Source organism: Lithobates pipiens, unplaced genomic scaffold, assembly GCF_037356315.1.
Source record: "Lithobates pipiens isolate NorthernLeopardFrog02 unplaced genomic scaffold, aLitPip1_a1.2 Scaffold_19, whole genome shotgun sequence".
In the NCBI taxonomy this organism is placed as follows: domain Eukaryota; kingdom Metazoa; phylum Chordata; class Amphibia; order Anura; family Ranidae; genus Lithobates; species Lithobates pipiens.
Genome location: NW_027507764.1, coordinates 89,030,907 through 89,058,379, shown reverse-complemented (window position 1 = coordinate 89,058,379; position 27,473 = coordinate 89,030,907). Strand labels below are relative to the sequence as shown.

The window sequence follows — 27,473 nt, the reverse complement described above, 5'->3', positions numbered from 1 at the left end:
TTCTTTGGGCCATCTACCACGGGAACCCCTAGATGGAGGCGAGGTAAAGAAGGTAACGGTAAGCCCAACAAAACCAGCAGCTCCAAAGGAGGGGTCAGTGCTACACAAGTCTCGAGATAATTTGAGGTAGGAGGCCGGAAGATTTGAGGAAGATAGACTACCCTTAGGTCCTTCAGATTCCCCTCTTCCCAAATGAAGATGGGATCCACTTCCCTTAAAGCGGTTCTGCACTCATAATAATACATTTGCCCATTCTGTTGCCTCTAGACCGTACATTTGATAATGCCACATGTTTTTTTTTTTTTATTAATCTACCTTTTGTAATTCGTAGTTTTTTATTTTCCTCCCCTGCGGCGATGGGCGGTCTCTTGCGGGGATCAGCATCATATTCCTGCTGAAGCCCGCACTGTCTCCTGGGATCTCGTCCAAGTAATCCCAGGAGACATTGCGGCTAATGCACCCGAAATCTCGAGAGATTTCGGCTAATACAGCCGAAATCTCACGTGATTTCGGCTATTACACGCGAGATTTCGGGTGCATTAGCCGCAATGTCTCCTGGGATTACTTGGACGAGATCCCAGGAGACAGTGCGGGCTTCAGCAGGAATATGATGCTAATCCCCGCAAGAGACCGCCCATCGCCGCAGGGGAGGAAAATAAAAAACTACGAATTACAAAAGGTAGATTAATAAAAAAAAAAAAAACATGTGGCATTATCAAATGTACGGTCTAGAGGCAACAGAATGGGCAAATGTATTATTATGAGTGCAGAACCCCTTTAATAAGGAGCTGTTGTTGGTTCCTCCTTGGTGATATATGTATGATATTGCAGCTCTACTGTCTATCGGCGACCAAATACGACACAAGGGAAGCTATTGGCTACTGGCTATTGAACTTCCTTGTTTAGTCCCGTTTACGTCATCACTTTCAAAATGAACGGACTTTCGAAACGTCAGTTCGTGTGTGGCCAAGTCCATTCATTTGGAAAGTCCATCGGAACTCAGCCGAAAGTCAGTTCGGGAAGACCGTCGGACCTAGTCTGCCGGAAAATCCAGTCGTGTGTAGGCGGCATTAGTGAAAAATGGATATAGCTGCTTTCTCTGCTGCAGGCTTGAGCAAATGCCAGTATATAAATGCAGATAGGAGTTCTTAGTTAAGAGACAACTGCCGTCCCAAAAGACCCACAGAAGGAACTCCCTATCTTATCAGTGCATTTAGCTGCCCAATAATAGGGACTGCACCTGGGAGAGGCTTAAACCCAGCTGGAAGCTGCCGACTGCAGAGGTAAGGGACGTACAACCACCATTCACTGACCATGAGAAAAAAAAGGAGAATGCTGGGGGTGCGCTAATCCTTTTCTTTTATAATATTCACTGGTTCTGAGGGAGGAGCCAAGGCGGAGCTTGTCACAGGTATACTGCCATGGAGGCACCAGGAAAAAGTTTTGCCTTCAGTTACTCTTTAACATTTTCTTTTACACAGACTTCTAAAGGTAACAAATAAAATCTTTAAGTATTGCTGCAGTTGCAAGTATGTAACCTTTTTAGTTTGTTTTGTGGGTAAAACATGCTAGCGCATACTAATCCTGTTACTTCTATATCTTAAGCTGGCCATACACTGAGCAAATTGTGGCCTGTCCTTGATGAGCCATCTGAGATTTGCTCACTGAGTCACACTGTTGGACCACCTCCCATCCTACAACCTTTAATTGAAAAATCAAAAGAGCCGTGAGGAAATTTGATAGCCAAACAGCATCTACATCTAATCAGATGCAGCCACTGTTCAGGTATTCTGACAGCCACAAGTGCTGTCTGTCAGAATAGAATAAACAGCACTGTAGATTCTCCCTCCTGTGCTACATTAATCGCATGCCGACCAGCCGCCGCATTTGTACTGCAGCAGCATGGCTCGGCTGCACGAATCGCCGTTATGCTACGTCGTTCTCAATCGCCACCGGGCTCCTGGGATCACTCGGGGCACACGGAGAACTCGGGAGCTGTGTGTGTAAACACTCTGAACAGTGAACTGACAGATCGTCTGTTCATACAGAGTATGAACAGCAATCTGTTAGAGCCGGTTCACACAGGGGAGACTCGTCAGGCGACTTAGCCGCCTGACAAGTCGCATCCCGTTCTGTACAATGGAACCGTTCTAATAGGAGCGACACAAGTTGCTCCGACTTAGAAAAAGGTTCCTGTACTACTTTTGGGGAGACTTCAGGCTGAAGTCGGATGCAGGTCGCCTGAGGCAGTTGCGCTGCAAGTCGTGCTGGCTCAGTGTGAACCGACTCTTAGTTTCCCTGCACAGTCCCATCCCCCCTTCAGTTAGAACACATACCCCTAGTGTTAACCCCTTCACTGCCAGTGACATTTTTACAGTAATCAGTGCCATTTTAATCACACTGATCGCTGTATTAATGACAATGGTTCCAAAAATGTGTCAAAATTGTCCGTGTCCGCCATAATGTCACAGTCACGATAAAAATCACTGATCGCCGCCATTACTAATAATAAAAAAATATATATTAATAAAAATGCCATAAAACTATCCCCTATTTTGTAGACGATATAACTTTTGCGCAAAACAATCAATATATATACGCTTATTGCGATTTTTAAAAAAAGTGTATTTACCAAAAATATGTAGAAAAATACGTATCAGCCTAAACTGAGGAAAAAAACATTTTTTTTATATATTTGTGGGGATATTTATTATAGCAAAAAGTTCCAAATAATGCGTTTTTTTGAAAATTGTTGCTCTTTTTTTTGTTTATAGCGCAAAAAATAAAAACTACAGGGGTGATCAAATACCACCAAAAGAAAGCTCTATTTTGTGGGAAAAAAAGATGTCAGTTTTGTTTGGGAGCCAAGTCAGTTAAAGCGACGCAGTGCCAAAATCGCAAAAAGTGGTCTGGTCTTTGGCCAGCAAAATGGTCCGGGGCTTAAGTGGTTAATAGAGGAATTGGTTCTTTTTTTTTTTTTTTTCAGCCTGCATGCTGAACAAAATTAAAATCTGTCATTGCATGGCCAGCTTTATAGTGAAGATGATTTCTGCAGATGATGATAAACACTTTACCTTTTCCTCCAGCTGCAAGAGTTTGCCATTGTGTTTTCTGTGTTGACCTTTATGTTAACCTTATTGCACAACTACTACAATGAAGAATAATAGATTAGAATGCAGATAGTGATTACACAATACAAATATTGCACCAACAGCTGGAGGCAGAGAAGGAAGAAGGGTGTGGAGTATCAGTTTCAGCTCTGCTAAAAATAGCAGCCAGTAGTAGGTGCAGATATTAAAGGATTTGTAAACCCTCAAGGTTTTTCACCTTAATGCATTCTATGCATTAACCACTTCAGCCCCGGAACGATGTTCCCCCTTAAAGAGGAAGTAAACCCTGATGGGTTTACTTCCTCTTTCATTCACCGCAAAGGCAAAGCATAATGGACTACTATGCATCGCATAGTAGCCATTTATGTGTCACTTACCTGACACAGGAGCCAGCAATGTCACCGCTGTCCCCTGTAGTCCGGCACATCCATCTTTTCGGTGGGGTCTCGCAGCTCCGCCTCTGTCATTCGGCGGAGCCGCGATTACGTCACTCCCGTGCATGCGCACGGGAGCCGACACGCGCGGCAGCTCCATTGTTGGAAATGCCGCGCTCAGTGCGCCTGCGCGCCGCTGTCGACGGCGCATGCGCCGTCGACAGCGGTGCCTGTCTTCGGGCAAATATCTCCTAAACCGTATAGGTTTAGGAGATATTTCTTGGACCTACAGGTAAGCCTTAATCTAGGCTTACCTGTAGGTCAAAGTGGTTTGTAAGGGTTTACAACCACTTTAATGATTAGCACTTCTTCCTTGCAGCACTTGGGTACTTGGTTCAAATCATGGGCAGAACCCTTGCTGCATGTAGCTTGTGTGTGTTCTCCTTGTGCTTGTGTGGTTTCCTTCCACAATTCAGAAGACCTTGTTGAGCAGCACAGTAGCTTAGTGGTTAGCACTTGGGTCCTTGGTTTGAATCCTGGCCAGAACACTAGCATAGCTCCCAACTGTTCCTGATTTCGAGGGACTGTCCCTGATTTGGAACAATGTCCCTCTGTCCCTCTTTCCTCCTCATTTGTCCCTCATTTTTAGTTGTATATAAAATGCACTTTTTATCTTTAAAAAAGTGTTCCCCAGTGCTAAACCTTTCATCCAAATTCTAAATTGCTGCATTTGTACATTTTAAAAGCCATTATAAAGGAATATTAGTTAAAAAAAAGTCCTTGTGGATTTAATTAACCTTTTTTTTGGGGTTAACTCTCATTTAAGGGGGTGTGGCAGGGGGCGTGTCCTATGGCAACATACATTTGTTAGTAGGTGTCCCTCATTCCCATCTCAAAATGTTGGGAGGTATGCAGTTGCTGCATGGAGTTTGCGTGGTTTCCTTGCACCATTTAGAATATTTGTAGCATAATTGGTTCCTGTCTGAATTGTACTAGTATGAGAGATAGATTGTAGCTCCTCGAGGATAGGAATGATGCTAAATAAATACCTGTAAAAAGTCAATATTACTTTATAAGTCAATCACTGCTGAGCACTGTGATGTTTGGGGCACAGTGTGTATAAATTAAGATGACCATAGATTCGAATTTGGTTTAGCAAGAAACAGCTGAGATTCAAACCATGTATGGGCAGGGCAGGCTGAATGTACCCATGTTGACCGATTGATCAACTTGGGTATAACCAGCCTGCCAGATTTTACATACAAATATTGATAGTGGTTAGCAATAATCACTGTGTTCTCACAGCAGGGACATCTTCCCCCACCGGTAGAACACAATGGCTCTGTGGGAAGGATTCCCCCATCAACACTGTCTGAATTCCATTCACTGCAACACAGTCAGTGTTGATGAACTCCTCCCGCAGAAATATTATGTTCTGCCAGCGGCGGGGGTGGCGAGGGAGCCTCCCCTGCCAGAACACAATTACTGAGCTATAGCTGGCAGTATTCTATCGATTAGTGCAGATCATCGGATAAGGCCTCCAACGATCTGCGCATGCTCAGTAGTGGCGTCACTCTGCCGTTCAGCTGGCGTGGTCAGCACTGCGCGTGCGCAGATCGTCGGGGGCATTGACCGACAATCAGCAAATGCAGTCATCGACAGAACACCTGCACGTTAACACCAGCCGGTGGGTGCTCTCCTCACTGAGTCCCCTGCCCAGCCTCCCTCACCCGTCCCGGGGGCGGCACATGACTGGCAGCCCGGGACTAATCCTCCCCTAAGTGGCTCAGCCTGAAGTCAAAGTGTGACTGAGTGAGGTACATGAGGAGATTCAATACAAGACATATCAGACTGCCTCTGGTGTTCTGTCGATGCCTGCATTGGATAATGCCATCGATGATCTGCGCATGCGCAGTGTTGACTTAACGCTAGCTGACTGGTAGGCATTATCCGATGATCTGCACTATTTCACAGAATCTCATGTAAAAAATCCAACAGGCTGGTTGTACCCAAGTCGGTTGATGGATCAACTTGGGTACAATCAGCCTGCCCACAAATGGATCGAATCTCAGCCTGTCCCGCTGAACGGGCCGAATTTCGATCCATGTATGGCTGGCTTAAGCACAAGCTGTGCACCAATGCCTGAGCTTCTTAGTACAGGTGATGTTACCACAAGAAGCTTCCTCTAAAGTCTACTAATAAACCAACACTTTCAGGGATGTCGATCTCCTGTCCCCCCCACCATGATGCTCAATAGTTCCTCCCACCAACCAACTACTGTCTCCTGTAGAAGCTTAGGGGTCAGCGGGAGGAACCACTGAGTGCAATGGGGAATGTAAGAGATCGACATTGCTGGAAGTATCAGTTTCTCAGCAGTGGAAGTATTTATTCTCTTAGTTTGCAGGAACCACTTTGTAGCCAAACTTTTTTTTTTTTTTTTTTTACCTAACAGGTTTGCTTTTAGTACTCATTAAAGGGGTTGGAAAGGTTTAAAATAACAAACATGTCATACTTTGCAAGCATTTTGCACAGAGTGGCCCGATCCTCCTCTTCTGGGCTCCCCCAGTGGCTCTCCTGGCTCCTCCTCTTCTCGAATGCCCCCGCGAAGATCCGCATTCCCTGGGGACACTCGTGCGAGCGTGCTTCCGAGTCCTGCCACTGAGTCCGTTGACACAGACAGCAGGACTTGGCCCCACCCCTGGCTCTTGTGTCACTGACTTTGATTGACAGCAGCCAATGCTCCCGCTTCTATCAATCCAGCCAATGAGGATCCAAGACAGCAGCTGGAGCTGCTCTACTCATCCCCATTGCTGGAACAATCATGTTCAGGTAAGTAACCCTTAACCACTAGAGGACCAGCCGCCGCAGTTAAACTGCGGCAGGTTGGCTCTCCTGGGCAAGCTATACGTCGGCCGCTTTAAGACCACTAGGTGGCGTGCTGACGGAGCTGATGCGTGTGCCCAGCGGCCGCAATGTCCGCCAGGCACCCAAGATAGCTCCTGAGAGAGAAAAAAATGGAGATTTGTCAATGTAAACAGACAGACCTCCATTCTGTGAGGGATGAGGAGACTGAGCTGTTGTTCCTACTAAATATGAATAACGATCGTGCTCCTCCCCCAGGCAGTCCCATCTCCCCACAGTTAGAATCACTCCCTAGGACATACATTTATCCCCTTGATCACCCCCTAGTGTTAACCTCATCCCTGCCAATGACATTTATACAGTAATCAGTGGCTATTTTTACCTCTGATCGCTGTATAAATGTCAATGGTTCCAAAAAAAGTGTCAGATTTGTCCACCACAATGACATAATGTCACTAGTAAAAAAAAAATAATAATAATAAAAATTCCATAAATATATCCCCTATTTTGTAGACGCTATTACTTTAGCACAAACCAATCAATATACACTTATTGAAATAAAAATTCCCCAAAAATATGTAGAATACATATCAGCCTAAACTGTGGAAGAAATTTGTTTTTTTGTTTTTTTTTGGGGGGGGGGGGGGGGATATGTACTATAACAAAAAGTAAAAAATATTGTTATTTTTTTTCAAAATTCTTGCTCTTTTTTTGTTTATAGCGCAAAAAATAGGTGATCAAATACCACCAAAAGAAAGCTCTACGTGGGGTGGGGTGAGGAGATCAATTTGTTTGGGTACAGTATCGCACGACCGTGAAATTGTCAGTTAAAGCGGTTCTGCACCTAAAAAAAAATATTAAAAGCCAGCAGCTACTAATATTGCAGCTGCTGACTTTTAATAAATTGACATTTACCTGTCCCAGGGTCCAGCGATGTTGGCGGCAGATGACGAGTGATCGCTCATCTCTCTGCTTCCCTCCGCCACCATCCTCTGTCAGGGAATCGGGAAGTGAAGCGTTGCGGCTTCACTGCCCGGTTCCCTGCGCGTCTCTTCTGGTCCGCGCTGTGTCCTGGGAACTGTGTGTTTCCCAGAACACAACGGGGGGGGGGGGGCAGGGCATCTGCGGGGTTCTGCGGCGGTTTGTCCCGGAAGTGGGTGCAGATACCTGGATTATCCAGGTAACTGCACCCCCCTCCCCCCTGAAAGGTGCCGATTGTGGCACCGGAGGGATCAGATTAGCGGAACTTCCCCTTTAGGGTGGAGAATTGCTTTAAGGTGACGCAGTGCCATATCACAAAAAATGGCCTGGTCATTAAAGTGGTTGTAAACCTTTGACCTACAGGTAAGCCTAGATTATTTACCTGTAGGTCCAAGAAATATCTCCTAAACCTACACGGTTTAGGAGATATTTACTAAAAGGCAGTCACCGCTGTCTACAGCGCATGCGCCATAGACAGCGGCACACAGGCGCACTATCACCGTTAGCAGCATGCCACTGCTAACGCCGATATGCTGTTAGTGGCGGCTCCCATGCGCATGCGTGGGAGTGACGTCATCTCTGCTCCGGCACTGTGAGTGGCCGGAGCAGCGATACCCGGAAGAAGATGGACGCTCCGTACTACAGGGGACATCGCTGGCTCCTGTGTCAGGTAAGTGGCACATAATTGGCTACTATGCTTTACCTTTGCAGGGAGACAAAGAAGAAGTAAACCCATCAGGGTTTACTTCCTCTTTAAGCCATAATAAGGTTGTACATCAGCAATTGTGTAGCAAAGATGCAAACAGCATTGTCATAGGTGCACTTTAACGCCGACTACCAGCAATAGATAGAGGAAGAAATGGTTACAGGTCAGTTACGAAATGACAGAGAAGATACAACAATCAAAATGTTATGGTTGGGGAAAACTGGGAAATTCCAGAGACCTCAGATTGAACATGGCCATCCCAGTACACAGCATGTAAAGTGTGAGCTGCCCTTCCACATTCTGCGGACACAACATTTTGTATATTCCTTTTTAAAAGAGAGGTATGTTTTGTTTTGTTTTTTTGCTATTCATACTTACATGGGTGGATGCAGCATCTGACCGATGCTGTATCTGTCCAACTGCCATCTCTTCACTGAGAACCAAGCCATCAAACACCACCGATCGCTCGGTTCTCTCACCTCCCAGAGCAGAGAGCTGCTGCCTGTCAGTCAGCATCTCTCCTGCTCTGATCCTCCATGCTTATTTGAGCGCTGAGCTGTGGAGGGGCGGGGAGCGTCTGATCGGCTCGTTGAGACTGCCATCAGTCAAGGCAGCTGGTGGATCCAGACTTCAGAAGTCGGGATGACGCGCTGCCTCCACTGATCCTGGGGACATCAGCGGAGAGTGGACTTCAGACCTGCACTCCTGTCACCCTTAGGAGAAGATCAGCCTAAAAAGCTCAGGCTGGACTTCTTTGAGGCAAGGAGGTGAGGATGTGCCAAGGTCAGCACACGATGGCAAAGTATGGAATTGAACCGGACTATAATACTTTGGCTTTTGTAGCCTTAGGTGCTTGCCTAGCCAATTTTTGTGGCTTAGAATCTCTGCAAGTGAGAGGATTGTTTTGGCTGGAAATACACCCTTAGGCTTGATTCACACTAGCGCGTTTTTTGATGCATTTTGCAGAAATGCAAGGAAATTTTTTAACATGGGTTCCTATGGAACATGTTCACATCAATGCATTTTTGTGCCTCTGCGTTTTTGGAAAGGGTCAGGGACTTTTTTTCATGCAAAATGCAGCGTTTTGCATGTAATAGAAGTCAATGGACCTGCATCAAAAACGCAAGTACCGCTTTTTTACCAAGTTTTTGCAGCGATTTTGCTGCGACTTGCATTTTGCGCTTTTTTTTTTCCTTTCATTTTTTTCATTTTTTTTCACTGTATATATCTGGTTGCTAAGCAACCACAGTGTAAAAAAAATCGCGCCAAAATCGCGGTAAAAACGCGACAAGCACCGCAAAAATGCTCAAAGGGAACATGCATAGATGTGAATCGAGCCTAAGGGCTTCTTTACACTACGCATGGTCAAGCCATGTTTTTACACCCCCCCCCCCAGCCTTTAGCTGCAGGGGCCAGTGGGATACACGTGCTAAAACCACAATGCTTTGCTTCACACCAGTGGCAGGAATTATACCACCTGACGCTTTTGGCAGTCATAGTGAATAGGACTCCTCTGCAAGCACCCCGCAACCATGTGCAATGCATGTGGTTGAGGCACACTAGTGTGGGGTTCAAGGGGCAAAGCGTACGTTGAGAAGGTGATACAATGCTGCCTCACTACCTTTTAAATGCTAGCAAGCATGAACAAACCTTATTGCTTCTTTCTGGGTCATTAAAAAAAGATTATTTTGTGGAACTGAAATAGAATGGGAACCTAAACCAACTTTAGGGTCTCCACTCCGGCATATATGTCCCCCATTCGGGGTGTGTTCCACTGTGGGTGCAGGTCAGGCTAGGAGTCCACCCTGACTTCATGTAAATCCATAGAACAAATAGAGAAAAATCTCAGCTACCGCACACCATACAAGCCCAGCGTGTAATAAATTATAGAAACCTCAGCCTAACTCCATCTAGGCCACACCCCCTATAGAAGTCCTCCATGACTAAGCCCCCCGTGGGTGGAGCGAAACATGTCAGGGTGGAGTTAGGCTGAAGCTGCTATGACTTATTACATGCTGGGCTTGTATGGTGTGTGGTGACTGAGATGTTTCTATATTTGTTCTGTGAAATAGAATGAGATTGATTTATTAACCACTTGCCTACAGGGCACTTACACCCCCTTCCTGTCCAGGCCATTTTTTGCGATGTCGCACTTTGAATGACAATTGCACGGTCATACTACACTGTGCCCAAATGACATTTTTATCATTTTCTTCACACAAATCAAGCTTTCTCTTTTTGGTATTTAATCACTGCTGTTTTTTTTTTTATTATAATAATAATAATAATAATAATAATAATAATAATATATATATATATATATATATATATATATATATATATATATATATATATAACTTTGAAAACAACATTTTTACTTAGTTTCTGTCGGTAAATTTTGTAAATAAGTTATTTTTCTCCTTCACTGATGTGCGCTAATGAGGCGGCACTGATGGGCACTAATAGGCTGAACAGGTGGGCAATGATGAGGTGGCACTGATGGGCGGCACTGATAGGCAGTATGAATAGGCGCCTCTGATGGGCGACACTGATGGGCATTGATGGGCAGCACTAATAGGTGGCACTGATAGCCAGCACTGACTAGCATCACTAATGGGCACTGATTGGTGGCACTTTTGGGCACTGATTGCTGACACTGATGGGCACTGATTGCTGGCACTGATGGGCAATAGTGGGCACTGATTGCTGGCACTGATTGGTGACACTGGTGGAGCTATAATGTAATCAGGGCATTGATGATCAGTGCCCTGATTACATGTTTTGTTGTCCCCTGCAAGGAGATGCTATTGATCGACTCTCCTCACCACACACTCTAACAGTGTGAGGCAAGGAGCGCCGATTACCTGCATCTCCGTGTTTACATGTGACCGGCTGTGATTGGACACAGCTGATCACATAGTTAAAGAGCCACGGACGCAGCTCTTTACAGAGATCAGGGTCATGCCGTGTCCTAGCAACACAGTACAGCTGCGATCGCCACGCACACCCCCGCTGGGACGCCGTCATTTGACGGTGGGCGGCAACAAGTGGTTAAAGGACTCTAAAGTCCAACTTGGCAAAGATGAATAAATCTCCGGCTGCAGCTATTGTATTTTGACATTGGATGAAGCCGCTTTTCAGCCAAAAATATGCTGTATGGCTCTTTAAACCTTTTTTGTCAAGGGATGTCGGGTAGGAAGCAGCCGACAGGGCCAACTTAAGCAGCTTTCGACCATGGATGCATGCTTTCCCTCCATGCACATATAGTGCCCTTGTCCCTAGAACAGGGCTACAGGTAAATTTACTGTGTCAGGTGCTCGTTATCCTGCCCAATTTGTAGTATTCACTGATTAAATGACTTTTGTTAATTCCATTCTAAGTATGGCTTCTCCCTTCTGTCAGTAGGTGGTGCTGTTGCCACCTGACAATAGAGTGATGAGCTAAAGTTCAGGTTATAATAAACATACTTTTCTCAGTCAATCATATTTGCTGCTAAGCATGCTGGGAAAAGGTATTTAATGGAATGAAGTCAGGTGATCAGGCAGAGTAGTCCTGCCCAGGGCTGCGGACTGTGGATGGTGTATGTAAAGTTCCTGGCGGCTAGGCCCAAAGTGCGAGGCCTATCCAGGAGGCTTCCGGCTGCTAGGCCTGACCAAGGCCTATCTGGGTGTTCAAGTTTATGCAGAGGAAAGCCTGCCAAAGATCTAGAGGAATGGAGTTCTAAGGAAGCACCATGGAGAGAACCCTCCATGAGCAGGAGGCTATGAAGTGTCTGGGACGATTTCAAAGAGAACTCATCCAAGGGAATCAGTGCATGAAGCAGTGAGTAAAGTCTTTAGAGGAGACATCTTGTCCTTACGGTTACCACCTGTCCGGGATTCACCAGGACAGTTCTGGTTTGGAATCAGGTGTCCGGGTTTCAGACTGCCTGAAACCCAGACACATTATTCAGACCGGACTATGACTTCCCAGCAGGGTTGCTGACTGCCCAAAGTTAGCATTAACCTAACAATCCCCCCCCCCCCCACACACACACACATGCAGGAGACGAGAGAGGGCTCGATCTGCTCCTCTTCCTCCCACCCCACCCCTCTGTGTCTGCCCACACTTCAATCTCTGGCGCTTTTCCTCAGAAAAGGAAAGGGGGGCCAGAAATTAAAATTCCAGCAGCCTCAGATACATCTAGATGCTGACTGCCAAGTATTGAGTGAGCTCACCATCCATCCCTGTCTGTGACTGAAGTCTCCCCCCTTCTCTCTCCTGCCTCTGAGTAAGTACACTAAGGCAAATCGGGGTTCTCAGTGCACCTCTTACATCAGAGTTCCCCTTTACACCAGAGGCCACAGTGTTCCCTCTTATATCAGAGTCCTCTCCGTACATCAGAGTTCTCAGTATTCCCCCTTAGATCAGGGTTCCCAGAGCATCCCTTATGTCAGAGTCCACAGAGTTCTCCCTCACATCAGAGTCTGCAGAGTCCCCCCTTACAGTGAAAGGGAACTCTGCGAGTTCAGATGTAAAAGGGGAACTCTGTGGACTCTGATGTAAAGGGGAACTCTTGTTATTAACTTCATATGATTAGAAATGTTATTTAATAGCAAAATATGTACAGTTTATACTATAAAAAAAAAAAATTGCTGTGCGCCGCTAAAGTGTTCGGGTTTGACTTGAAGAAAAGGTGGCAACCCTACTTGTCCTACAAAGTACACATGTTCTAGTCCACCTTAAAGGCTCCTATTCCTGTACTGCTGTCTGCCCTACTTCACCAATGTTTGTCTAAGGAGTCTGCCAATCCCCCTATTGCAGGTCGGTACTAAGGGTGTCCTGTGCCCTATTCCCTCTCTCCCACATTTTGCCTGTTTGAGAAATAAACTTCTCTGTTGTTTAACCACTTCAGCCCCGGTCTATAGTCATATGGCGCCCACAGATGGGATCTCCCATCCTGGGTGGGCGTCATATGACGTCTTCTGATTCCCGGCCGTGGCATCGTTTGGGACCCGGTGCGTGTGCCCAGCGGCCGCGATGTCCGCTGGGCACCTGCGATTGCCCGGGTACACAGCAGGACCGTGGATCTGTGTACCGTATATACTCGAGTATAAGCCGAGATTTTCAGCCTCTTTTTTGAGGCTGAAAGTGCCCCCTCGGATTATACTCGAGTCACCGCTGTCTGACTGCCCGAACAGCGTGTCGAGCAGACAGACAGCGGCCATTCTAACTTTCAAAAGCCGCGCCTCCGGCTCCGCCTCCGCCTGTGATAGGCGGAACACTCAATTTCCCAGCAGTCAGTGTTCCGCCTATCACGGACATCGGCTCATCCTCGTACTACGGACGAGGATGAGACGATGTCTGTGATAGGCGGAACACAGACTGCTGGGAAATTGAGTGTTCCGCCTATCACAGGCGGAGGCGGGAGGCGCGGCTTTTGAACAGGGGAATGGCCGCCAGGGCGCCGACGAAGAGCGGCGATCCTGGCATGGGACGACACGGAGGCTCGGGACGGGACGACACGGAGGCTCGGGACGGAACGACACGGAGGCTCGGGACGGGACGACACGGAGGCTCGGGACGGGACGACACGGAGGCTCGGGACGGGACGACACGGAGGCTCGGGACGGGACCGGACGGAGGCTTGGGACACAGGTAGGCTGGACACACAAGGCTGCACGGACACACACACACACACACACACACACACACACACACACACGGACACACACACACACACACACACAGGGAGGGATGGATGGATGGACACACACACACACAGGGATGGATGGATGGATGGACACACACACACACAGGGATGGATGGATGGATGGACACACACACACACACACACACACACACACAGGGATGGATGGATGGATGGACGCACACACACACACACAGGGATGGATGGATGGACACACACACAGGGATGGACGGACACACAGGGATGGACGGACACACAGGGATGGATGGACAGGCATATCTCACCCTCGGCTTATACACGAGTCAATAGGTTTCCCAGTTTTTTGGGGGTAAATTGGGGGCCTCGGCTTATACTCGGGTCGGCCTATACTCGAGTATATACGGTATGTAAACACACAAATCCACGCCCTGTCAGTGGAGAGGAAACCGATGGTGTGTTCCCAGTACAGAGGAACAGGGATCGGTCTCCTCCCCTTGTGAGTCCCCTCCCCCACAGTTAGAATCACTCCCATAGGGAACATATTAACCCCTGCAGCGCCCCCTGATGTTAACCCCTTCCCTGCCAGTCACATTTACACAGTAATCAGTGCAATTTTATAGCACGATCGCTGTGTAAATGTGAATGGTCTCAAAATTGGGTCAAAAGTGTCTGATGTGTCCTCCATAATGTCGCAGTCACGAAAAAAAAAAATCGCAGATCGCCCCCATACTAGTAAAAAAATAAAATTAAAAAAAAGCCATAAATCTATCCCATATTTTGTAAATGCTATAACTTTTGCGCAAACCAATCAATAATCGCTAATTGTGATTTTTTTTTTTTTACCAAAAATATGTAGAACAATACGTATCGGCCTAAACTAAGGAAAAAATTCGTATTTTTAAAAAAAAAAATTGGATATTTATTATAGCAAAAGTAAAAAATATTGTGTTTTCAAAAAAAATTTGTGCTCTTCTTTTTTTTTTGTTTAAAAAATAAAAACTGCATAGGTGATCAAATACCACCAAAATAAAGCTCTATTTGTAGGAAAAAAAGGACCTAATTTTGTTTGGGTGCAATGTCACATGACCGCGCAATTGTCAGTTAAAAAATCGCAAAAAGTGCTTTGGTAAGGAAGTGGGTAAAATCCTCCGGGGCTGAAGTTGTTAAAGCATAACAGTGACTGGCACCCAACTTTTTTCTTGTTCATCACCCACCATGCCCATGAACCTGCACTCTGAGGATGTATGTCAGCCATCCTTACCCACAGTAGTCACCATTGCGCTCCCTGAAGTCAGGGCCAGGGCTACACACTATACCAGGTTCATAGCCCTGAATTGTACTAGACGAGGCTGAGAGACTGGCCACAGACTGGAGCTTCAGGGAAGAAGCGTGAGGGGTCAGGTAAGTAATGTATAAGTCCAGGTCCATGATTCCACCACAGCACCCTGCATCTCATTTCTGTAAAGTGGTTTATTGGCTGTTTTTTCATTTTTTTTCAGTGGCTGACAGCTGATCACATGGTAAGGGGCCGTGATCACCCAAGTCTCATTGACTTCACAGCATGCAAAGGGGAGGATGTCTATTGACGGCCCCCCAGTCAAGTAGGTCCACGCTGTAACCGTCATTCAGCTATAGAGCAGATCTGAAGGGGTTAAGGTAGCGCAGTGTCCAATAGAAAAAAAATGGCCTGGTCATGAATGGGGTAAAACTAGGGCTGAAACAACTAATCGATTAATCGACAACTAATCGATTATGAAATTAATCGATTACTATTTTCATAATCGATTAATCGGCCAGTAACATAATGGGCTAAAAAAAACTGAAATGAGCCCTTTATAATAAGAAAATAGCAAATAATTGCTACTGTAAATATTACTTTCACTGTTCTACAGTAAAAAAATGAACCCCTTTCAGTAGCGATTATCTGATTTTTCTACCATAAAGGGTATGTTACTAAACGCCTTAGGCCTGGTTCACATCTGTGTGTTTTGGTGCTTTTTGCAGAAATGCACTACAGTTCATTTACATGGTTTCCTATGGGAGAAGTTCACATCTGAAAGGGTCAGGGACTTTTAACGTAAAATAGTGCTTTATTGGTTCAATATACTTCAATGGAGAAGCTGCAGAAAAGCAGGTAATGCGTTTTTGCAGCAATTTGTGTTTTTTAATCTGCCCAAAAAAAAGCAAAAATGCAAATTGCAGTAAAATCATGTGTGCAAAAATCAAAACGCACAGCAAAAGGTACTGCAGAAACAGATAAAAAGCAAACTGCATAGGTGTGTACTGAGCCTTATGCTGGCCATACAGATCAATTTTCGGATGAGAATATTCAGACGAATAATCTTTGTACATTCGCTGGATGAAAGAATTTTGTTTGAAATTTTCACGTGTTTTTAAAATGAACGTAATATCTGAACAAAAACCACATACACTGTCTGAAAATTTCTTTGACTAAGAAGTTTTCTATTATTTCTATATTTTCTCGTCACTGTGGTTGAAAATGAACGTCAATTTGACCCACTTTTTTTTTTTTTTTTAAGGTTATTAACTGATTAATTGATTAATCGAAACAATAATCGGCCAACTAATCGATTATGAAAATAATCGTTAGTTGCAGCCCTAGTTGGGGGTACGGCCCGCTGATCTCCCAATGCTGTAAAGGGCAAGAGAACCACTGGACCGCTCGCAATCAATCAAATGTTGATCTCCAATCATGTGGATGGATCAGGTAGCCAGAGGTGTCGGCGAGGAATCTAAAGGGAAAGTATGGAGTAAACCAAACTCGATACAGGAACCCAAAAATGGCTTTCATTCACAGAAGATTGAAAAAAGAGAAAAAATGGGGCTCTGATAGTGCAGGTCAAAAATGGTAGGTTTTAATTGATAAAAACCGACATACATGAATAAAAGTGATCACAGTTCAAATAAAAGCAATATGGGGAATATTAGGGCCAGGTACACCATTCCCCATATTGCTTCGGCGGAAGTTCCAGCTCCATTGCTACAGCACCCTGTCAATCAGACATGTTTGTGTCATTTACTGCCTACAAATAACGCTAGAATTTGTCAGGTGGTTTGCAAGGTCTCCTGGGATACATGACGCGGCTACCCCAGGAGCCCTTGTGAATTACCTAGTGACATAATCATGAAATGTCAGACAGACTAAAGCTATAATGAAATTTGACTTGAAAATGAACATTGGTCTGTAGTGCATGTTCATACCTCAAGGTCATAATAAATAACAGATTTCTCTTATATTCACCGACCGAAACAGCTCCTCTCTTAGCCATTGGGTTGTTATGCCCTATTACTAGGAGATCCTAGGCATTAGTTGTAACACAACACTCTGAACTCTTCGATCCGCACAGGGGGCAGTCCCTTGGGCTACAACCCTCCAGTCTGCCAGACAGACCTCAGTTTTATTTTGCCTAGTGAAAGAAGGAGAAGGACCTAGGTACCCTGCGGGCCCATCGGTCTCTGCTTTTTTATGCAGAAGCTTAGCTTTTTGCACAAGATTAATGATCCTGTGATCTACTATCAACAGGCGGCTGGGTGAGTCTCCCCAGTCCCCAGTACTGGCATCTGCACTTGTGTCGCAGACACTCACTGAGTGGGCAAAACATTTGCACCACGAATTGGGGGAGCAACAGGCTTCTCCTGTCTGCGTAGAACTAGCAGACCAACTAGTGCAAGACCATACGTACGTCTGTGACAGGGCCCTGGATACTCTCCCTCTGTTATCCAGGGCTTCAGTGTCAGCTGTGGTGCTGAGGTGCCTGATTTGGCTAAAATGCTGGTCTGCTGACTAGGCATCCAAAAAAGCCCAGACGGATCTTCCCTTCCTTGGCGACCGACTCTTTGGAACCTCCTTGGATGACATTATTAAAAATGCCACAGGTGGTAAGAGTACCTTACTCCCACAGGCCAGGAAGACGAAGGAGCCACGCCGTAGGAAAGGGCCCTCTTTTTTCCACTCGCAAACAGTTTTTTCGTCTGTCCGGAGCTTCGACAAAACATCCCCAGCCCGACGGGACGACCACAGATGGACAAAAACGTCCCTGGAACCACAAGCCTACCAAGCCTGTGAATAAAAGTGCTACTGCATGAAAGTTTGTCCCCACCCATGTCTAGGGTGTGAGGTCACCTTCGGGAGTTTGCAGCCTGGTGGTCCTCTCGGTTATCCAACCAATGGGTCTGCAATCTGATTTCCACAGGCTACAAGATAGAGTTTTTCTCTTGGCCACCAAACAGATTCTTCCCCTCCAGCATACCTGTATCCCCGGCTCACCAGGAGGCCCTCTTGGGGGCAGTAAGGGACCTGCTGAATCGCAGGGTGAATGTACCAGTTCCAGAATCGGAACGCGTCCAGGGATTCTACTCAAATCTGTTTGTGGTTCCCAAGAAGGAAGGGGTACGTCCAATCTTGGACCTAAAAGCCCTCAATCGCTTTGTAAAAGTGCAGAGGTTCAGAATGGAATCAGTTCGCTCAGTAGTCGCTGCACTCCATCAAGGGGACTCCCTGGCGTCCTTAGACATCCAGGATGCGTATCTGCACATACCCATATGCCTTTGGCATAAAAAATTTCTGCGGTTTGCAGTCGGGGAAGCCCACTACCAGTTTGTGGCTCTTCCTTTTGGTCTGACATCAGCCCCCCGAGTCTTTACCAAGGTATTGGCTCCGGTTTTGGCGTTGCTACGGCAGCGTGGGATCGCGATCGTGGGATACCTAGACATTCTCCTCCTGAGGGCATCTTCCACCTCAGAGTTAGAAGAAGATGTGGTGATCACCATACAGACCCTGCAAGAATTTGGGTGACTGTTGAACCTGAAGAAGTCGGTGATTGTACCGACCCAGCATCTGGAGTACCTAGGCTTGCTGCTGGACTCCAGGGAAGCAAGAGTGTTTTTCCCTTCAGACAAACTGCAGACTCAGAGCTGCGGTAAAACTGCTGATGAACCACAAGTGGTCGTCACTGCGCTTCTGCATGCGAGTACTGGGACTCATGGTAGCCTCCTTCGAGGCAGTACCTTATGCCCAGTTCCACACCAGAGTCCTGCAGAAGGAGATTTTGACAAAATGGGACAAATCTCAGTTGTCCCTTGATTGACAGATCCAGGTGAGCCAGTCAGTCAGAGGTTTACTGATCTGATGGTTAAGGTCACCGGTGATTCAGTCCGGGAAATCGTTCCTTCCTCTGAAGTGGACAGTTATAACGGACGCCATCTATCCAGCTGGGGTGGAGTGATGGGGGTTCAGTCGGCTCAGGGTCACTGGTCGACGGAAGAATCCAAGTTGCCGATCAATCTGTTCGAAATGAGAGCGATCAGGCTGTGCCTCTCCACATGGTTGATGAGACTGAAAGGGCGTCCGATCAGGATCCAGTCAAACAACGCCACGGCTGTGGCATACGTCAATCACCAAGGGGGACCAAGAAGCTCAGCCGCTGCACAGGAGGTCGCTCACATACTTCGGTGGGCAGAGCGACACGTACCGGCCCTGTCAGCCATTTACATCCTGGGAGTGGAGAACTGGCAGACGGACTGAGTCGACAGATGCTGGACCCAGGAGAATGGGCATTGCATCCATAGATATTCAGGTTACTGTGCCTGAAGTGGGGCACACCTGACGTGGATCTTCTGGCCTCCCGTCTCAATCGGAAGGTGCCAAGATTTGTGTCCAGGACAAGGGATCCGTGGCCAGACGCGTCCGATGCGCTGGTGGCTCCATGGTATCAGTACCAGCTGATCTACGCCTTTCCTCCACTGAGACTGTTACCACGTCTGCTTCGCAGAGTGGAAGCCGAGGGGATCCCAGTGATACTGGTTGCCCCAGATTGGCCTCAGCGTCCTTGGTACGCAGACCTGCTGCCTCTGGTGGCAGACGCTCCCTGGCGACTGCCGTTGCGAGAAGACCTTCTGTCTCGAGGTCCGATTCTCCAGCATGCTTTACTGTCGCTGGCTTTAATGGCATGGCTATTGAGAGCCAGGTGTTGAGGATCCGGGGTCTGTCGGACTCGGTGATCCCAACTACAGTGCCTTGGGAAAGTATTCGGCCCCCTTGAACTTTTCAACCTTTTTCCACATTTCAGGCTTCAAACATAAAGATATAAAATTTAAATTTTTTTGTGAAGAATCGCCAACAAGTGGGACACAATTGTGAAGTGGAACGAAATCTATTGGATAATTTAAACTTTTTTAGCAAATAAAAAACTGAAAAGTGGTGCGTGCAAAATTATTCGGCCCCTTTATTTTCAGTGCAGCAAACTCACTCCAGAAGTTTAGCGAGGATCTCTGAATGATCCAATGTTGTCCTAAATGACTGAAGTCTCTGTATAAGTGCACCTGCTCTGTGATAGTCTCAGGGTTCTGTTGAAAGCGCAGGGAGAGCATCATGAAGACCAAGGAACACACCAGGCAGGTCCGTAATACTGTTGTGAAGAAGTTTAAAGCCGGATTTGGATACAAAAAGATTTCCCAAGCTTTAAACATCCCAAGGAGCACCGTGCAAACGATCATTTTGAAATGGAAGGAGTATCAGACCACTGCAAATCTACCAAGACCTGGCCGTCCCTCTAAACTTTCAGCTCAGACAAGGAGAAGACTGATCAGAGATACAGCCAAGAGGCCCATGATCACTCTGGATGAACTGCAGAGAACTACAGCTGAGGTGGGAGAGTCTGTCCATAGGACAGCAATCAGTCGTACACTGCACAAATCTGGCCTTTATGGAAGAGTGGCAAGAAGAAAGCCATTTCTCAAAGATATCCATAAAAGGTCTTGTCTATAGTTTGCCACAAGCCACCTGGGAGACACACCAAACATGTGGAAGAAGGTGCTCTGGTCAGATGAAACCAAAATCGAACTTTTTGCCCACAATGCAAAACTATATGTTTGGCGTAAAAGCAACACAGCTCATCACCCTCAACACACCATCCCCACTGTCAAACATGGTGGTGGCAGCATCATGGTTTGGGCCTGCTTTTCTTCAGCAGGGACAGGGAAGATGGTTAAAATTGAGGGGAAGATGGATGCAGCCAAATACAGGACCATTCTGGATGAAAACCTGTTGGAGTCTGCAAAAGACCTGAAACTGGGACAGAGATTTATCTTCCAACAAGACAATGATCCCAAACATACAGCAAAATCTACAAAGAAATGGTTCACAAATAAACGTATCCAGGTGTTAGAATGGCCAAGTCAAAGTCCAGACCTGAATCCAATCGAGAATCTGTGGAAAGAGCTGAAAACTGCTGTTCACAAACGCTCTCCATCCAACCTCACTGAGCTCGAGCTGTTTTGCAAGGAAGAATGGGCAAGAATTTCAGTCTCTCGATGTGCAAAACTGATAGAGACATACCCCAAGCGACTTGCAGCTGTAATCGCAGCAAAAGGTGGCTCTACAAAGTATTAACGCAAGGGGGCCGAATAATTTTGCACGCCCCACTTTTCATTTTTTTATTAGTTAAAAAAGTTTAAAAAATCCAATAGATTTCGTTCCACTCCACAATTGTGTCCCACTTGGTGATTCTTCACAAAAAAAATTTTTTTTATATCTTTATGTTTGAAGCCTGAAATGTGGCAAAAGGTTGAAAAGTTCAAGGGGGCCGAATACTTTCGCAAGGCACTGTATGTTGAGAACATGGAAATCTTCTTCTTGGAAGATATAGCATCATACTTGGAAGGCCTACATCTCCATGTGTGAGGAGAAAGGATGGCATCCACGCTCTTTTCTATATCCAGGTTCCTGCTGTTTCTTCAGCAAGGAGAAGACCAGAAATTGGCGTTCAGCACCATTAACTAGATGCTGACCGCCGGCTGTCAAATGACGGCCAGGCGGCGCACCTATTGTGGCGGGAGGCCGTCATTTGATGGCCTCCCGTTTAAACAGGGAATGCGTGCGATCGTGTGCGCGCATTCCCTGTTTCTTCAGTGGCGGTGTGTCACGGAGACACCGCTCGCCACCGAAGGGGGTGAACAGCCATTGGTTATGGCTGTTTACCACGTGATCGGCCGTGATGAAGTCATGGCCGATCACAGATGGTCACACCCTGACTTTGCACGGCGCATGCGCGTGATCGTGAGCGCGCTGCGTGTCGGTGGCGGCGTGTTCCCCGGGAACACTGCTCGTCACCGACGCTGGTAAACAGCCATTGGCCGGCTGTTTACCCACGTGATCGGCTGTGATCCTTTCACAGCCGATCACTAAAATGTAAACAAACCGCGGTAACGAGATGTTACCGGGTTCTCCTCCTCACACACCGATCATGTGTGAGGAGGAGATTGCGATAACATCTCGTTACCGCCTACAGTGTACACCAATCACACTGATTGCCCCCCCCCAATAAAGAGGACCTGTCACCACCCCTCATAGTACCTGTCAATCACAGTCAATAAGAGTACCTGTCACAGTCCATCAGAGTACCTGTCACAGTCCATCAGAGTATTTGAGTAACTGTCACAGTCCATCAGAGTACCCGAGTACCTGTCACAGCCCATCAGAGTACCCGAGTACCTGTCACAGCCCATCAGAGTACCCGAGTACCTGTCACAGTTCATCAGAGTACCCGAGTACCTGTCACAGTTCATCTGAGTACCCGAGTACCTGTCCCGGCCCATCAGAGTACCCGAGTACCTGTCCCGGCCCATCAGAGTACCCGAGTACCTGTCCCGGCCCATCAGAGTACCCGAGTACCTGTCCCGGCCCATCAGAGTACCCGAGTACCTGTCCCGGCCCATCAGAGTACCCGAGTACCTGTCCCGGCCCATCAGAGTACCCGAGTACCTGTCACGGCCCATCAGGGTACCCGAGTATCTGTCACAGTCCATCAGAGTACCCGAGTACCTGTCACGGTTCATCAAAGTACCCGAGTAGCTGTCGCAGCCCATCAAAGTACCCGAGTACCTGTCATGGTTCATCCGAGTACCCGAGTACCTGTCACAGCCCATCTGAGTACCCGAGTACCTGTCCCAGTCCATCTGAGTACCCGAGTACCTGTCCCAGTCCATATGGGTACCCGAGTACCTGTCACAGTTCATCTTAGTACCCAAGAACCTGTCACAGTCCATATGAGTACCTGTCACCGCCCTTCAGAGTACCCAAATACCAGTCCCTAAGCCATCAGAGTACCCGAGTACCTGTCACCAGGCCATCAGAGTACCCGAGTACCTGTCACCAGGCCATCAGAGTACCCAAGTACCTGTCACCAGGCCATCAGAGTACCCGAGTACCTATTTGCAGCCCATGTCTCATAGAACATACGTTGGGGTGTTTTCTTTCCAAAATGGGGTCATTTTGTGGGTAATTTCACTTTCCTGGTGGTCCAGGACCTTCAAAAGTGTGATAGGTAGGAATGAAATGAGATGTGTCATTTATGCTCCTAGAACGCCTGAACGTACTACTTCAATGTTCGGCCTCTCTATGTGGCCAGGCTGTGTAAAAGTCCTACACATGTGGTATCGCCATACTCGGGAGGAGTAGCAGAATGTATTTTGGGGTGTAATTTTTGCTATATACATGCTATGTGTTAGAAATATCTTATAAATTGACAATTTTGTGTAAAAAAAAAAATGCGTTTTAATTTTTTTCCACATATTCCAAAAACTTCTGGAAAAAAATTAACCATTCAAAAGACTCATTATGCCTCACAGATTATACGTTGGGGTGTTTGCTTTCCAAAATGGGGTAATTTTATGGGAAATTAAATTTTCCTGGTACTCCAGGGCCTTCAAAAGTGTAATAGGTGGTTGAGAAATGAGATGCGTCATTTTTGCTTGTAGAACGTCTGAAGGTACTACATCAATGTTGGTGTTCTGTATGTGGTCATGCTGTGTAAAAGTCTCACACATGTGGTATCGCCGTACTCGGGAAGAGTAGCAGAATGTATTTTGGGGTGTAATTTGTTGTATGCATATGCTGTGTGTGAGAAATAACCTGATAATATGACAATTTTGTAAAAAAAAATAATAATTAAAAAAAAAAATCTTCATTTTGCAAAGAATTGTGGGAAAAAATGACAACTTAAAAAAACTCACCATGCTACTTAATACCTTGGAATGTCTACTTTGTAAAAAGGGGTCATTTGTACTTTCCTGACTTGTTAGTGTCTCAAGAAATGAGGTACACCTGATGTACTGAAGGCCTGATCAGACGTGATCAATTTTCAGTGATTGGCACCATAGTTTGTAGACTCTATAACTTTCACAAAGACTAAATAATATATACTAATGTGGGTTATTTTTACCAAAGATAGGTAGCAGTATAAATTTTGGCCAAAATGTATGAAGAAAAATTACTAATTAGCAAAACTTTATGACAGAAACAAAGAAAAAGGCATTTTTTTCACAAAATTTACGTTTTATTTTATTTATAGCACAAAAAATAAAAAACCCACTAGTGATTAAATACCACTAAAGGAAAGCTCTATTTGTGTGGAAAAAAGGACGCAAGTTTCATATGGATACAGTGTTGGATGACTGAGTAATTGTCATTCAAACTGTGAGAGCGCTGAAAGCTGAAAATTGGTCTGGTCAGGAAGGGGGTGTAACTGCACTGTATTGAGGTGGTTAAGGGGCAAAGTTCAGCCTTGGCTGTCTTTTCTCAGCGACCCCTGGCATCTCACTCCTTATTGAGTACCTTTGTTCAGGGGGTACGACATGTAGTCCCTCTGTTGCCCCCTTGGGATTTGAACCTGGTGTTGCCGGTGCTTCAAAAACCGCTGTTTGAAAATATCAGTGAGATTCCCCTGTTCCCCTGGTCTTTCTAGTGGCCATCACATCGGCCAGGAGGGTTTCGGAACTGGCGGCCTTGTCCTGCAAGTCACCTTATCTGGTTATCCACAAGGATAAGTTGGTGTTGCGTCCGCAACCGTCTTTTCTACCGAAAGTGGTCTCGGCTTTTCATATCAATGAGGACATTGTATTACCATCTCTGTGTCCTTAACCCGAAGCACCCCAAGGAGGTGGCCTTTCACGCTCTGGACGTGGTTCGGGCTCTGAAGGTGTATTTGTCTGCCACGGCTCCTTTTCAGAAATCAGACTCACTGTTTGTTTCAGTGGCTGGTCCAAAGAAAGGCATGGTGGTCTCGTCTGCCACCATTTCTAGGTGGATCAGACAGATTGTAGTACAAGCCTACGCCTTGAAGGGGCAGGTGCCCCCCTTTCCGGTCACGGCCCACTCCACGAGGGCAATCGGAACGTCTTGGGCCTTCCGACACCAAGCGTCTGTCGCTCAGGTGTATAAAGCGGCGACCTGGTCGTCTGTCCACACAATTACCAAGTTCTATAAGGTAGACGTCAGTGCATCGGCTGATGCCTGTTTTGGCCACAAAGTTTTGCAGGCGGCCGTGTAGTTGCAATGGATATGCAATATATATTTTTTTCCTGTTTTTTATTTTAAATTTGTATTTTTTGTATAAAAACACACTACCGTTAAATTAATGTGCCGTTGCATTACATTCTGCAGTGAATATAAGAGAAAATAGGATTTTTTGTACTCACCGTAAAATCCTATTCACCGACCGACACAGCACCCACCCCTCCTTTTTTATCTTACGTTATACTGCTTGTTGACGTACTGAGGTCTGTCTGGCAGACTGGAGGGTTGTAGCCCAAGGGACTGCCCCCTGGGCGGAACTAAGAGTTCTGAGTGTTGTTACAACGAATGCCTAGTATCTCCTAGTAATAGGGCATAACAACCCAATGGTTGAGAGGAGCTTTGTCGGTCGGTGAATTATAGAGAAATGGATTTTACGGTTTACATTTTACATGTATTTATAACAGTAAAGTCAGTTTCTATAGTGAAATACAGGACCTAGAACTCCGTCTGACTGCTTAGATGTTGAATTTTAAAAGCAGCAAACTTCTGTCAGATTATCAAACCTGTGAGATGAGCAGTGTTGCCGCTGCTTTTAAAATTCAACATCTAAGTAGTCAGACGGAGTTGTAAGTCCTGTATTTCACTATATAAACTCACTTTACTGTTATAAATATACGTGTAAAATGTAAAACTCCAGTGGGTGTAACAACATGTCCGCTTTCCCCCTTCTTAGTGTGTCCTTACTGTGGACCAGTGTAGGGTGTAGCAAGATGGCGGCGGCAGAACGTCACTTCCTTAGCAAACTGCGATTGGTCGCCGAATATGTCGTTACACCGGTGTTGTGTTGAGAAGTGCCTGGGAGGAATGACGCATGCGCCATATGGAACAGCTGATTTTATAATCAGCTTTTGTTAAGGCGCGAAAGCGCCTGCGCACATTAGCCGACAGTAGGGCTGAAACAACTTATCGATTATGAAATGAATCGATTACTATTTTTATAACCAATCGGTCAGTAACATAATGAGGTTAAAAAAAAAAATGAGCCATTGATAGTACAAAAAGAGCAAATAATGGCTACTGTAAATATTACTTTCACTGTTCTACAGTTAAAAAAAATTAACCCCTTACAGTAGCAATTTGCTTTTTTTGTACTATAAAGGGCCGATTTCAGATTTTTTTAAAACATTATATTTCAAAACGTGTTAGGCCTGGTTCACATCTATGTGTTTTCTTTTGTGCTCTTTGCAAAAATGCACTACAGTTCATTTACATGGTCTCCTATGGGACACATCCGGTCACATCTATGCTTTTTTCAGCAGCTGCATATCAAGGACTTTTTATTTAAACACAAAACAGCATTTTTGTGGTTCAATATACCGTATATACTCGAGTATAAGCCGAGATTTTCAGCCTCTTTTTTGAGGCTGAAAGTGCCCCCCTCGGCTTATACTCGAGTCATCGCTGTCTGCCCGCTCGATCAGCGTGTCGAGCAGACAGACAGCGGCCATTCTATTCTAATTCAAAAGCCGCGCCTCCGGCTCCGCCTTCGCCTGTGATAGGCGGAACACTGAATTTCCCAGCAGCCTGTGTTCCGCCTATCACGGACATCCGCTCATCCTCGTACTACGGACGAGGATGAAAGGATGGCCGTGATAGGCGGAACACAGACTGCTGGGAAATTGTGTTCCGCCTATCACAGACAGGGAGGCGCGGCATTTGAACAGGAAAATGGGCGCCGACGAAGAGCGGTGATCCTGGGACGGGACCGGACGGAGGCTCGGCTCGGCTCGGCTCGGGACGGGACGGGACCAGACGGAGTCTCGGGACGGGACGGGACCGGACCGGACGGAGGCTCGGCTCGGGACGGGACGGGACCGGACGGAGGCTCGGGACCGGACGGAGGCTGGGGACACAGGTAGGCTGGACACACAAGGCCACACACACACACACACACACACACACACACACACACACACACACACACACACACACACACACACACACATGGATGGACACACACACAGGGATGGATGGATGGATGGATGGATGGACGGACACACACACAGGGATGGATGGATGGATGGACACACACACACACACAGGGATGGATGGATGGATGGATGGACACACACACACACAGGGATGGATGGATGGATGGATGGACACACACACACACAGGGATGGATGGATGGATGGACACACACACACACAGGGATGGATGGATGGATGGACACACACACAGGGATGGACAGGCATATCTCACCCTCGGCTTATACACGAGTCAATAGGTTTCCCAGTTTTTTGGGGGTAAATTGGGGGCCTCGGCTTATACTCGGGTCGGCCTATACTCGAGTATATACGGTACTTCAATGGAGAAGCTGCAGAAAAGCATGTCATGTGTTTTTGCAGCAATTTGTGTTTTTTCATCTGCCCAAAAACAAATTGGCCAAAAAAAAAA

General features: G+C 46.4%; 1 long non-coding RNA gene across 1 annotated transcript in view; it reads left to right on the top strand.

Moving 5' to 3' along the window:
- The first annotated feature begins 1,087 nt into the window (after window positions 1-1,087).
- LOC143998208 (uncharacterized) overlaps window positions 1,088-27,473 on the top strand; it is a 153,151-nt gene continuing 126,765 nt past the window's right edge. Inside the window, exon 1 of the long non-coding RNA XR_013277783.1 lies at window positions 1,088-1,283. This is a non-coding gene — a long non-coding RNA (uncharacterized LOC143998208). The remainder of the gene's footprint in view (window positions 1,284-27,473) is intronic.